Consider the following 15,079-nt stretch of genomic DNA (forward strand, 5'->3'; position numbering starts at 1 on the left):
GGGTCAAATTTTTCAGAATGAAATCAGCCATTGGAATAATCCGCCCAGAAAAGTGGTGGATTCCCCATATTGTATACTTTTAAGATTTGTCAGGGCAGGGTGCTGGACTATCTAGACCATACTTTCGACAAGAGAGTTTGCACCAGACAATTCTTGAGATTCCCTTCCAAACTAATATTCTATTATTCTATGATTTCAAGTACATAATTTAGTTAACCATCAGAAAAAAATTAGGGAATAAAAAAAGTGTGTGCTGTTTTGCATACATTTTATTGGATTGTTACCTTTCAGTTAGTCTGCAATTCTGGTTAAAAATTATTTGAGATTCATATCTGTTCTGTGAATTTTCATTTTTTATTACTTGAATTTAATCAGATCAAAAATCTCTATTCTGGCAACAATTTTGCCATTAGTGCAATACAATAATTGCACTTCACCGAATCAAAGCTCTATACATTATACTGGAGTAGCAAATTTAAATAATAGGGTTAATCAAAGAAGCTCAGGTGCATACAATGTACTTCTTAGTGCAGTGTGCTATAAGTCTGGTCTATTTCATGTAAAACAGATGACACATATGGCATACAAAGAGATCTACTTGACTGTTTGAAGGAAATAATTTTATTCTGGAATTCCCAAAAGCAAGAGAAACACATGCTAGGCCAAATCTTAATGAATGTACATTGTGGAGGAGTATTGATTAAGATTATTGGTTTATTTGTATAAGGTTTTTGACATGGTCTAGAGGCAGATATAATACCTAAGGCAGAACAGACACATTCATTAATGGTGCTTACTTTATTATTAAAGAGAGAATGAACAGCGGCAATTAATAAACAATGGTTTACTAAAGAGCTTTCAGCAGAAATTAACTTTTTAAATAATTTATGAGGTAGTATCAGAGATTTTAGTACTATGTTTCATCTAAAAATAGTGTTGAAACTGGTCTTCAAATGAATTTCTTTTAACATATGACATAAAAGTTTAGAGCTCAGTTAACAGAAGATATTTCTTGATGATTTCTGCAATATGCAAGTTAGACAGAAGGGAAAGTCATAGGAAGTGTAGAATAATCCCAGAGTGATAACACATACGAAATGACACCCAGAAATCAGAGATACAGGTATCATAAGGAAGTTGTCTTATTTTGATCACAGGACAATGGAATAATAATAAAACCAGACTGTTTTATAGGGGGTTTTTTGATATTGACTGTATTACCATATGTACAAGTACCTTAACTTCTGACTGACGACAGTGTAGACATTAAATATTTTAAATTTATTCTGTTATGCAATAGAACAGGTTGAATATTTCCAATGTCACCCTCTGCCCCCCCAGAGAAACCCCCAAAAAATCCTAACACAATGAAGAATAGAAGCAGAAATGAAACCAACCAATCAACCAACCAACCATCTAACCCAGCAACAACTGCAACCACAGCTTGTGGTCAAACCTAAATGGAATCGTCTTCTACATGCAGCTTTACTGTTGTCACACTGCTCAGGAGGTCATCCCAGGTACATCAACAGCTCCTGACATGAACAACAGCAATGACAATGAAGATTACATGGGCTATTGACCTTGGGGGTGAATCCCAGAACCACAGAACATGCTGAGTTGGAAGAGACACACAAGGATCATTGAGTCCAACTCCTAGCCATCCCCAAGAGTCACACCATGTTCCCAAGAGTATCGTCCAAACACTTCTTGAACTACGTCAGACTTGGTGCTGTGACCACCTCCCTGGAAAACCTGTTCCAGCACCCAAACAATGTCTGAGTGAAGAACCTCTTTCTAATATCCAACCTAAACCTTCCCTGACAAAACTTCAGGCCATTCCCTCAGGTCCTGTCACTGGTCATCACAGAGAAGAGATCAGTGCCTGCCCTTCCTCTTCCCCTCATGGGGAAGTTGTCGACTGTAGTGAGGTCTCCCCTCTGTCTTCTCTTCTCCAAGCTGAACAGACCAAGTGACCTCAGGTGCTCCTCATATGGCTTCCCCTCAAGGCCCTTCGCCATCTTCTTTGCCCTCCTTTGGACACTCTCTAACAGCTCAATATCTTTCTTATATTGTGGTGCCCAAAACTGCACACAATATTCAAGGTGAGGCCACGTCAGTGCAGAGCGGAGCAGGACAATCCCCTCCTTCGACCAGCTGGTGATGCTTTGCTTGATGACCCCAGGACAGAGTTGGCCCTCCTGGCTGCCAGGGCACTGCTGACTCATATTCAACTTGCCATCAACCAGGACCTCCAGGTCCTTTTCTGTGGCACTTCTTTCCAGCATCTCCTTCCCCAGTCTGTACAAATATCCAGGGTTATCCCTTCCCAGGTGCAGAATCTGGCACTTCCCCATGTTGAACTTCATAAGGTTGATGATTTCCCAGTCCTCTAATTTGTTGAGGTCTCCCTGCAGGGCCTCCTTGCCTTTGAGGGAGTTAACAGCTCCTCTGAGTTTTGTGTCATCTGCAAATTTGCTGAGTATCCCTTCCAAGAGATACTGCATCTAACTCATTCATGAAGTGTTGAAGTGCAAAGAAAACAACAGAAAGTACTGAGAGGAATTTTTGATGTCTTGGAAATGTGTACCTTGTGATAACTCCTTTTGTTCTTAACACTGATTTCTGCAATTACTATACGTTTCATTTCTCGGAGCAACGTCATGCTTATATGGCATGTTTTTACTATGTTAGAGCTGAAAACAGAAGGACACGTATGATGGGGTTTTTTTCCTTGAGCTTTCATTGACAAGGGGGTGGACTACATGTATGTTATCTCTGATGTCTCTGACAATTTAGTTTTGTTTAACTACTTCCGGTTTTAAGATTTCTACAGAAGACATGTTGGACCTGAGTGGAAAAGATGGCTTAGCAGCTAAGACACTGATCTCAAACTGTAAAATCCTGGGTAAACCAGTTTTGGGTCTTAATATTCATGCTTTCAGGTGGGAAATAATATTTTCTAATCTTATGAGTATGCTGTAAGGAAAAAATTTATAGAAAAATTAATTATTAAAGAATAATGATTAAGTGAATCACATTATGCCATCAGAAGGTTGTCTTCTCATCTCTTCTATCTTTTGCAGCTTCAAATGACAACTTCAGTTCTTTTCTCTTACCTGAATAAAACCACAGTTAAAGTACAACATTTTCAGTGAAATTCATTTTATAGTTGCGTTTATATGTATACAGTACATGAAAGACTGATATCACAAACATACGTTTATTTTGTTAACTTAATCTTTCTTCTTCACCAGAAAAATTGTGAAGGGAAACCACTGTGCATAAGTGATATAAATTACAGTTTGTTTATAACCAGGTCATCAGAAGAACACCAGAAGGACCCGGCATTATTTCTTCAGGTTTTTTTAGGTTTTTTTCTTATTGTTGGCAGAACATGCTTTATTTTTTTATATACCAGATGTACTTTTAGAGGCTCTATATAGCCACAGGTGCTTTTGGAAGAATCTTATTTAAAAAACTGTTTTCTAAGCTACAGATGATGTACAGACTAATTAACATCTGTCCCTTAATTTTTGAGACAAGAGTAATAAATTGCAATCACAAAAGGCTGCTTCTCTCTGTCTGTAAAGCCATTTATCTATAGTTTAATCTTGAAGAATCTTGTTTGCACCAGACTTTTGCAGATACAACATTGCCTGGCTTCATTAGTGGACTTTTTTTTTTTGCTAGGCTTAACATATTTTTAGTAGCGTAAAGCACTTCTTCAAGTTGCTGACTGTGGTCTATACAAAAATGTCTACCTCAAGGCTTTTCCTAAACTGGAGATACAGAACATAGAAAAATGTTTTACAACATACTGCTTTAAAAAGAATTTTTTTTTTCTGAAAGGGAAATATTTTCTTAAAATAAAGATATTTGTGAAAGATTTATTAATGGTATAAGCTTTCCAAGCTGGTTTTTTTGCAGCAGATCACACATACATTACTGAGGAGGGCCCTTAGGCCAGAGGAGAACCTAATTTTATTGCAAGAGGTTCTATTCAAATGTTACGAAAACAAAGATAATTAAAAAATTGGTTTTGTTTGTTTGCTGTCAGGAAATTTCAGCAACTTGACAAAATAATTAGTGAGCATAAATATTTTAAGACAAATCCAATGGCCCTGTCAACAGTGCAATGTAGAGGGGACTAACTAAGGAATGACAGAAGAAGGGAAGTCATGAGTAGCCCACTGCATCAGGAACTTCTGCCTCTTTACATCAAAAACAAAGGATGAATTTCATCCACAACCCTCTGAAAGTACTGTGTGTCCAACACCACAGCGCTATAAACTCATCACAAACACTGAAGTACCACATAACCAAAACAGATTTTCTGAAGAAAGAAGGGTTTGGGGGCGGGGAACTCCATTCAAGAAGCCTGGGATAACTTTCCTTGTTTTTTGGCTATTCATCTGAACCCATCTAATTTCTTCTGCTTCAGAAAGAAACATCCCTTACTGACAAAGGGTGAGTGTTATTCACCTAATCTGACTTCACCGTGCAGAAGTGCTCACAGAATATTTTTGCTGCTAAGTGGTGGCAACAGGTTGCTGTGTTGCATAGAATTTATCTTTGTCATGAGTCATTGTAGCCCATACAACTTTAGTTCGATATCATTTTCTACATGCCTTACAAAATACAAGGTATTTAATTAGAGACATCAAACTTGGATAAATGAATTGAATGTAATACTGGGCATAGCATCCCTATAATTTTCATATTAATTTTGAATTTCCTAATTTATGAGTGCTGGATTTTGCAACTAACTTTTTTTTTTTTTTAATTATGTAGCTTAAATAAACACTTTGCATTTGTTTTTTGATGTAAGTTCTATGAAAGATGCAAAATGACGGGAGTAGGCTAGTAGGACAATGATTTTCTGATTCAAAATTAACTAAATGAAGATCAGGGCTTATAAAAAGAACTGTCATTAAACAACATAGGAACAAACCAAGGTTTATACAGTTATCTTGTGTGACAGCTAAAATTCCAAAGAAAGTTCATTTTATTGCTCCAAAAATATTTTTTTTATGACGTTTGAAGCCTCTTATCAAAAGCCCAATGGGAAATCCTGTTCTTCAGTTCCTTTCTTAAGGCATGTCCACTCATTTGGCTGGTTTTTCTTCAAAAGTCTGCCTTTCTGCTACCCAAAATTCTTTCCATCAGGCAATTTGACTAGAAGTGACATTTTTATTTCATTTGTTAGGGATTATAACAAGCAGTGAGACCTCATTATACTGATAACCAAGAGGGTAGGACCTAATTGACCAGAAACTGGATTCTGCAAGCCCTTTATTCAATTTCAGAAATTACTCTTCTTTTTTTTAATATTTCGGTGGGGTTTTTTTTGTTGTTGTGGGGTTTTTTTTGTGTTTGGTTTTTTTTTTTTTTGGTGGTTTTGTTTTGTTTGGGTTTTTTTGTCTTTTTGTTTTGTTTTGTTTTGTTTTGGGGGTTTTTTTGGTTGTTTTTGGCTTTGTTTTTTTTTTTCCTGTGTTTTGTTTAGTTTTGTTTTTTGTTTGGTTGTTAAAATGAATGTCCTCTTTGAGCTTTTTTTGGTTTGCATTTTCAATAGCCAGGAAACAGTCTACATTTTTCCCTGCAATATACTTCTATATACTTCTGAAAAATCTCAAGTAATTTCCCTGTTTTCTCACTCTGTTGTTTCAAGTCTTGAGAAGCCAAATACCTTTACTCTTGTAATCTGTTTTAGCCAGACTAATTGTATACAATATGTGGCAAATGCATATTAAAACTAGGTGTTTTGAATAGCACACTGGTTTATAGATTTGTAGTTATGCATCTTAGTCCCACAGTAATTTATAATAGGTCTCACAATTTTTATTCATAGTTTTAAATTTTAGTGAAACACTTCAATGAGTTTGTTAAAGTATTTAATTTATATATGTTGCTTGATTTGGAGAGAAGGGTTTCAGCTGGTTGCTTCACATAGACAGCATCTGTTTCTCAAGTAGACAGAAATGCTCCTGTCCAGTAGCCCTCACTGGGTGTTTTGGAAGCTACTCGTGTTCACAGAGGTGGGCACATGGCAATTTAGGTTAAGCACAAAAAGCAGCATATGGTCTAAAAAATGGGGAAATCATAAGATCCTGTAAAAGAGGATCACCATTTTTCCTATTATCCAACATGCAACAATTAAGTGTCTTTTTTTTGCTAATAGTGACTTACTAATGAATAACCTACACCATCCTTGCTTTCTAGGACATTATTCTTTTTAAAATCTTCAGAGTTGTGTCAGTACTGTATGCCTTCATATAAGAGGCAGCTCTTATGAAGCTCTTGTGAGTATAGACCCCACTGTCCACAAAGTAATAGCCATTACTATATATGTACATACATATGTAGAGAGAGTATATAGAAAAATAAAGGCAAAGATAATTTTGATGTGAATTCAGCTGTTAGATTTGTACTCCATTTTGACTCTGTTTCCTTATCATTAATTTAGTGAATGTGTTTAGCATGTACTCTGGTCCCAGGCTGAGAATTTAGAGTAATATGTATATACTAAATATACAGTCACTAAACTTTTTGTACATAACTGGGATCTTTTTTATCTTGTGAAGCAGTCATTTTATTGCTCCTTGGAGATAACAAGCATTTCATTCTGTGCCAATTTAAAAGCTGCTGCACAGAGATGATCTTCAGTTTCACTTGCCTCTTTTTTTTTTTTTTCTGCAGCACAGTGACAGACTGAAGTAGGCTTAATTGCTTACCTGACAACTTTCATAACCAATTTCTTAACAAGGGTGAGACAGGGTGTCTCTGTACACTTTAGAACAAATCAGTTATTTAAAACAAATTACCAGTGCATGTTCCTTCCAAAATTTTTATTCCATTTTCCTCCTTTAGGGTGCAATTTCATGAATGATTTAGCTAATTCAAATATGGGTTGCAAGTAATAGAAAAAGATAGTTTCACTCTTTTTCTCCTGCAACATGGACACTTCTTTTATTTTACAATAGGGTGATGTTTTTTTCAGGGCTAACTACCTCAAGCCATTTCCTCAACTTTTTAAGTAACCAGTTATTTAAGAAAACATAATTGTACTTGCATCTAACCTGTTCCTGTGGAGTAATCTCATGTATACTGACTTTTTTTTTAGTCCCTGTCTTTCCAATTGTCATCAGCTTTTCCTTAGGCTCTAACATTTCAAATTCTATTGTTATTAAGCCTGGAACATCCAGCATAAATGCTTATTTTGATCTTATGAAAAGGCTGATTTCCATTAAAATAGCCTTAAAGAATTTTAGTGACAAAGGAACAGCTTTCAATTTTTGTAAATTCTGCTGAATTTCTGGTCTTTCTCCTTTTTTTAACCTCAAAGCAGCACTTTTTGCTTACAGTAATCAAAATTTTATAGTCACATTATGTAATCCTACCTATGCTTTTAAAGGTATAATGTTAAACTTTTAACTGCTTTCACTACACTTCAGTCTACTTCACTTAATGATTATCTCAAAACTCTATATAAAATTTTTTCAGTGTTTCTTTTGTCTTCTTACCAAAGAATGACCAAATCAATCCTGATCACTCCTGTGATTTTTGCATTACCCTTGTTTTAGAGCATCCATTGCTGCCATATGCCACATAGCACTCTCTGGGTTTTTTTAACCGTCTCATCATTATTTAATAAGATGTTATACTCTGTCCACACTCTTGTGATGGTTACAATGGTCTATCCCCTGGGTTTTCCAGTTTGGGTACTCAGCTAATGATGACTGAACAGGAACAGGAATTGAGTATCTTTGTTGTCTACGATGCCTTTCAAATTTTATTGTCTCTTCAAGGCACACTGATGCTCTGACTTTTTTTCTATTTTGCATTTGAGATATTTTAAAAATCTTTTATGCGACTGAATGACAAGTGCTTTCATCTTTTTTCTATATGTTTTCTGGTATTTCCACTTGTTTTTTAAAATATCTCATTGAGAATGAAATTCACTATACATAATTTCTTTTTTATCCTTTTTCCATTCTACTTCCTTTCCTAATATCAGCCACTACAACATGGAATTCATTGGTTTTCCTTTTCTTAATTTTTACTGAAACCTATTGCTTATAATTTTTGTTCCACTTAGTGAGTTTTGCATTGAGCCCTAGGAGATTCTTTGCTTACCATTCCTCTAGGGAAACGTTGTTCTTGACACAATTCAGTCCTTTAATGGAATGCTCACTCCAAGTCCTTCATGACCTATCAGAGAAAAAAACTGCAGAAGGAAACATTCCAAGAACCTCACTCCAAATCATACCACTGAAATCTTGGCTTTTCTTTCTGGGTTCACCCCTCCTAATACTTAAAATTTTCTGAACTGTCTAGCTGGCACCTACTGTGGTATCAGAAGTGCCAACATGGGGTTTTCATTCATGTAGTCTGACAGGAAGCAAAACACTGGTATACAGCTGGTTAAAAAGATGCCAACATATTCTATCCATTTAGCAGCTTGAATTCAGATTGTTGGCCTCAACCTCCTTTGTATTCAATATGAATTCACACTTTATACTACACATTTGCTAGTTGGCTACAGATCTTATGTACATATTTTGTATGTATGCACAGTAATAATTGCGCTACAGAAATGTTTATTTCTTTGTGCATAAGTTCTTGTCTTTGTGTGAAACAATTCCATCTTATTCATATAATCAGTTATAGCTTCAAATGTAGTCTGGTTTGATTGCCAAGGTCTGTCTTCCTTTTAGCCTGGCAGCATCAGCATTGCTTAGTTTTATTCAGGACAAGTACAGTACTCAGTACATTTTCCATGCAAATATCTTGCAGTTGCTCTGGTGATTGTCCTGTATATTTCTTTTTGATGTATTGTGCCCAAAACAAGATCTCCATTCAAAGTCAGATAATATTTTCTGTTATGCTGAAGTCTTTACAAATACAATAAAACTTAACCAACTTAGTAAGTTCCAAAAGATCAAACTAAAGTTTTGGAATTTTCTGTTTATAACTGGAACACTTCTCATTTGGAAACATGTAAGAGAACCTGAGATGAGCACTTAATTTATCCTTTGTCTGGAGACTTCAAAAAAAGTCCAAAGGACTCTCGTTATAATTTTTTCTTTTAAACATTAAAAGGTTCTATAAAGATCACAATAAAACTCAAACTGTTATCAGAACAGAGTAGTTTGATTTTGAAAATGCATTCTTTCTAAAGAAAAAAACACTGAAATATATTTTTTAAAAAATTTCTTCATAAAAGTAAAATTATGGACATTAAAAATTAATTGACACCAAGGTCTGATTTGTGTAGCATACTGCTACCAAGAATGTTCAGAGAATTTATGTAAAAAAGGGAATTCAAGATACAGCAAACATAGCTTTTAGTGTATTAAAGGAAGAGTTGGAATCTAAGAAAGGATAAAAGTATGTCTTCGGCATGGTATATAACATTGAAATGACAAGATAGACCAAAAGAATCTGACATCTTACCCAATGGAGAAAAATAGAGAGGTCTACTTTTTGTTTCCTTCCTCTTCTAGTATCATATCTGTAAGTAATAGACAGTGCTTTCATTTTCATGTGAATAAAATCCCAGGTATTTAGTTGTTATAAATTTCTGCAGCTCTCTTGACTGCGAGTCTTTTCGGTAACACTCATTTTCTCTTAAGTGCTTTTAAACTATTTTTAAATGTTAGTAACCACGGAGAAATTCCTGGTCTCATGACAGATGTGGAGCAAATGGGAGTGATTCTGAATTGTGCCTATATAAACTAGGGAAAATCACTTAGAAAAATTCTGGGATGTTATGCTGATCTACTCCATCCTGTTTCTGACTGATGTGTGTAACTGGAAGCTGAGGTCTGATGCAGGAACCTGTTGTGGTTTAACCCCAGCCAGCAACTAGGCATCAGATAGCCACACACTCACTCCTCCACCAGTAGGACTGGGAGAGAATCAGAAGAGCAAAAGCTAGAAAACTCATAGGTTGAGAAAAAGATAGTTCAATAGGGAAAGCAAAAGCCTTGCACACAAGAAAAAAAAAAAAAAGGAATTAATTCACTGCTTGCCATGGGTGGGAAGGTGTTCAGCCATCTCCTGAAAAGCAGGGACCCATCACACATAACAGTTACTTGGGAAGACAAACACCATCATTCCAAATGTCCCCTCCTTTCTCCTTCTTCCCCCCACTTTATATACTGAGCATAATGTCATATGTTATGGAATATCCCTTTGGTCAGTTTGGGTCACCTGTCCTGACTGTGTCTCCTCCCAGCTTCCCACGCACCCCCAACTTCCTTACCAGTGAGGCAGTATGAAAAGTAGAAAAGGCCTTGGCTCTGTGTGAGCACTGCTCAGCAATAACAAAAACACCTCTACATTATCAACCCTGTGTGCAGCACAAATCCGAAATGTAGCCCCATACCAGCCAACGTGAAGAAAATTAACTCTACCCCAACCAAAACCAGCACAGAAGCCAAAAGCTTGGTCACAATGGCAGGGGGAGTCCTTGTAGAAGAGCAAATTGTACTTTTCCTGAACTATGAGGAAAGCTGGATCAATTCTGTTTTACCTAATCCAAATGTGTACTCCAACCATGTAAATAACTTGAGTGGCATGAGACAGGACATGTCTCAGGCTGCTTAGCCAAGTCCTGGTATTCAAAGAAAATAAAGTCTTACCTTTAATTTTACCAATAGATCCTTTAGATAAAGTTTCCCATCATCTTGTTAGGACCCTAATTCCTACCCGCTGGTGGTATAAGCCATTTTCTGAAGTTACCTACCATTTTTATTTGTCTCAAAGAACAGCTTTGCAATGTTGCAGTAACCAATCTGTTGAAGATTGCCGAAATTTTGTGCGTTTCTGTTTTTTCCTGAAACAACATGAGCTCTCTTGAGCAGCTAATTTAGCATCTGAAAACTCTTTTTTTAATTGTTATTTCTTTCTTACCAGAAAGACTCTGCGTGCTACAAGTCATTAAGCCTTCAAGACAAAGAGTTGTTATTTTTTTAATGTTAAGCTTTGTCCTGTCCTTTATAGAGTTGAGGAAAGCACTCAGCTATTTTTCCAAAGAACAAAAGAGGAAGGAAAAATGGGTAGGCTAAAATAATTAATACTAGCTCAAAACATTTGAATATGTAAGAGCTAACAGAAGCCACATTTGACAAAAATAGGTATTTACATGGTGATTTATTCAGAGTTAAATGGAGATCTATCCATCAGATTGACACTTTTTTGTGTAGTAAAATAAAAAATAATGTGATGACAGGAAATTAAAGTGAAATTAGTTTGATAATAGACACCAACATTTTTTCTTCTCTTAAAAAAATAAAGTAGGAAAAAAATGACATACATTTTAGACAAAAGATGAATATTATTAGTCTACTTTGACAATAACTTTAAAAAAGCATCTTGAGTCTTCATCTTGTGGTGTGTCATGTACTTATTTACTCCTGGCCTACTTGACAAATAAATGACAGCAAGGTAGAAAAGTAATCTATTAGTTTAAATGCTACTTGGAACAGGACATCAGAGAAGTATTGTCAAATTTAACTATGAAAAAAACATGAATATATAACCAAAAACTTAATTTTGGTAATCTTTTGGCTCTTAGAGCATCCATTTCTTCATGAAGACAAATCTTTTTTATTTAAGAATTTCTGTCTCAGAGGAATTGTAATATCAATGTTTTTTTCTTAGTTCATTAAATAAAAAAAGGACAAGCCTTTGGTGCTTAGGATTCAAACTGAAAAAAGTTTAATGCTCAGTTAAGTTTGAGATGTCAAGGGTCAAAAGTGAATTTAGCTCAAAGCACCTGAAATGTGGGAAAGATTTCCAGTTCACACAGTAACCCTAAGTGCATTGCCTTTTCACAGCTGTTGAGTGGACATTCTCTCCATCAGACATCATGGTCACTTGTTCTGGGATTTGGAGGTTGTTTCCCACTTGTTGCTTAGGGATTCTTTTCCCCGCTATCAGAGTTTTCATCTTTATTTAAGGACATAAAGACAGATGCAAATCTGTAGCCACTCTACCAGTCCCTGTACATCAAATACTCTCCATTTGACATGGAGAGAACATGAGGTTTCCACAACAGAGATTAACAGAAAAAAACCCTCTGTTTAAATATTTCTGTGATTAGTGCTTGGCTATGTATGAGACCTCAGAGGTCCAGGTAATTTCAGGCACTTGCACTTAGAGCCAGTAGTTGAACTGACAGTCACTGGCTGGTTCCAGTTTACTGATCTTTCCACCATTTTTTTTTGTTTTGTTTTAACTATTGAGCTGATCTATAAGCCAAAACAGCTTTTTGCTGTCAGTTTGTTTGTTTCTCTTTCCCATTTTCACTGAACTTTGCCTATTCACTGAGCATTAAAATAGCACCTGGAGATATAAAGTGACAAAATGAATTTTTATAGTTTTTCCTGAACAAAAGATACATATAATTAGAGGGTTTTTTACCTGAAATATGGACTGATGGTATTCTAGAGGATAAGGAAATAAAAATAACTAACCTGATTCAGCTGAATATGAGGATGTCTAATAAGTCATATAATCTCTACCTCCAGACTGCATTGGTTTAACATGTCTTTCTTAACACGTCATCCTACGCATGAGCATAAAATATAACACCTCTGATTCCCTAGTAAGGACATTTTTTTCCTCTTCAGCACTCAACTCACAGCTGTGGTGTCTCTCTGTTGTTCCAAGGGAGAACAATCCATAAGGTTGTAGCTTGATGTACATTAGCCATCAATAGCTTTTCAACACGCATGGTTTACAATTGCAGTTTGCTGTGTTTAAATGTCATCTGCATTCTGTGATTGAAAGAATACCTGTGCACATACACAAAAAGGAAGAATTGAGTATATATGCCAAGAGCTTCTGCTTTTGTGTTTGGTTTTTTTCACTATATGTGAATTATTGACCTCAGGGGATCATACTCTAGGTGATAACTTTGCATTTACAAAGCATTTAAGTGCAGTCTCCCAACAACATACTTATAATTTCTTTCCTTCACAAATATCGGACAATGTGCTTCCTAAGATTTCTCTGGAACAAAGCAGTTTTTAATAGTAGCGATTGTATGAAATGTTCCAACTGTGGTTATTTTCCCTCAACAGTCACATGTGTATGTACAATCACATATAAATCAAGATAATTGCTTCCTTGCAATTTATGACAGAAATAAGTTAGAAAACAAGGCAGCAGAGAAAAAGCCAATAGATTTTTAGAAGCTCTGCCACCTGATCTATTATAAAATGAATCTAATTATCTGGAAAATGTGTGTCTCTAAGTAAAATGTATGGCTATATGAATAGATGCATTCAGAACAGAAGTCTACTTATAAGCAGCTGTGGCCAGAGCACATTAATTGTTCAGTTTTATGACATGTGGAAGTGTATAATATGATAAGAAAGGCAACGACAACCAGAAAAGACCTCTTCTGTTTCTTACTATCTTTGTTGTCAGTTTTTAAATCAATACACTTTTTTCTTAATATCATAAGACTTGGAGTTCAAATGCAAACAGGTGAAGAGCTGACCTACTAGATAATGAGCACAATGGATAACCTACTTGGCAAAAGAAAATTGAAAGATTTTGGAAAAGTAAACCTTGGAAGAAATACAACTATTACCTATGAATATTATAGGGAGTAAATGCTGGAGAATCAATATTTAAGCAAAAAGGTAATGCTGGCACAAGAACTGATGAGTGTAAGCTGAACAGATAGTAATTCAGTGGAGAATGTGTTGAAGGTCAGGCTGGATGGAGCTCTGAGAAACCTGGTCTAGTGAAAGACATCCCTTCCCATGGCAGGGGGATTGGAATTAGGTGATCTTTAAGGTCCCCTCCAGCCCAAGTCATTCTGTGATTCTACAATACATATCCTAGAGAAGAGTAAGCTTCTGGAACAGTTTTCTTAAAGAAGCAGGGAAGAAAAAAGTATAACTTGCTTTAAAGCCGAAGCTTGATGCATTTATGGGAAGGATCATATGACAGTTTCTTTTTATAGCAAGAGTTTGGAGCTGATGACTTAGCAAATCTCTTCAACTCTTTTGCTGTTTGTCATTATATTTTTATGCTGTGATTTTCCACACTTTGCAGATTGCCATCTGAGCCACTTCATAAACTTGCCTTTACAGCAACTGAATTGATTTTTGTCATTCTAGCAAAGTAAATCTGATAATCAAGAATTTATTTCACAACAAACCTCTGAAAAACGCATCTCAACAGTTAATTTTCCTGGTTTTCTTTCTATTTAAAAATGAAAAACTGGCAATAATTTATTTTTAGTGTATTATACGTCTACATCAGTTACACTCAATTGTACCTGTTGTCCTGGGAATTAATATGACAATCATATTATGCTTTACAGCCATTTCCCGGGTAACTAAAACAGCCACATACATGCAATGTAGCCATTAGAAACTTTTTCTTTTCCCTAGTGACTTCTATTTTATTTTTCAGCTCTTCCATATGCACTAAACTTTTTGTAATGGTAGGCAGCTGTGAAATGCATTAATGAGCTGTGAGAGAGAAAAAGAACAAGGGAGACTGAAATGTTTCTATTGGGAACCATGAAACATGAAAGGGACAGAGACCAATCTGGGGGTAAAAAGCATCTATGAAAAACAATCAGTCAAAATTTGAATGCTTGTTGGAATTCACTTTTGTTTGCATGAGCAAGACCAGGTAGCAAATTTTTTAATCATATTTATTTAATATGTCAGCGTGTTCAAATCTTGCTTTTCATGAAGAGTTGGGCTCCTGAAAATATTTCTAATTTAGATATAAAAAAGCAGGCCCATCAGAAACTTCTTAGGGCAAGACCTACAGTGGCAGGAGTGCAGGTGATTAAGAGCCCACTTTCTTCATTTACTGTGGTTTTGTTGTTGAAAACTTTTTGTGTTTATATATGTATTCTATAGATTTGCCTCTTTCTGGAAATGTGGAAAAAATTGGACTTGTGGATTATTTGAAAAGGTCATTGATGTTCAGGGCAGTTGACAATTTAGGACAATCTGAGTGATATTTATTTAAACTTCAACTGATTTTGATTATCATAATTCTTGTGCATCATTATACAATTTGATTTGATAAATCGTGG

Source organism: Manacus vitellinus, unplaced genomic scaffold (genome assembly GCF_001715985.3).
Source record: "Manacus vitellinus isolate BGI_N305 unplaced genomic scaffold, ASM171598v3 scaffold_1_pilon, whole genome shotgun sequence".
Taxonomy (NCBI): Eukaryota; Metazoa; Chordata; class Aves; order Passeriformes; family Pipridae; genus Manacus; species Manacus vitellinus.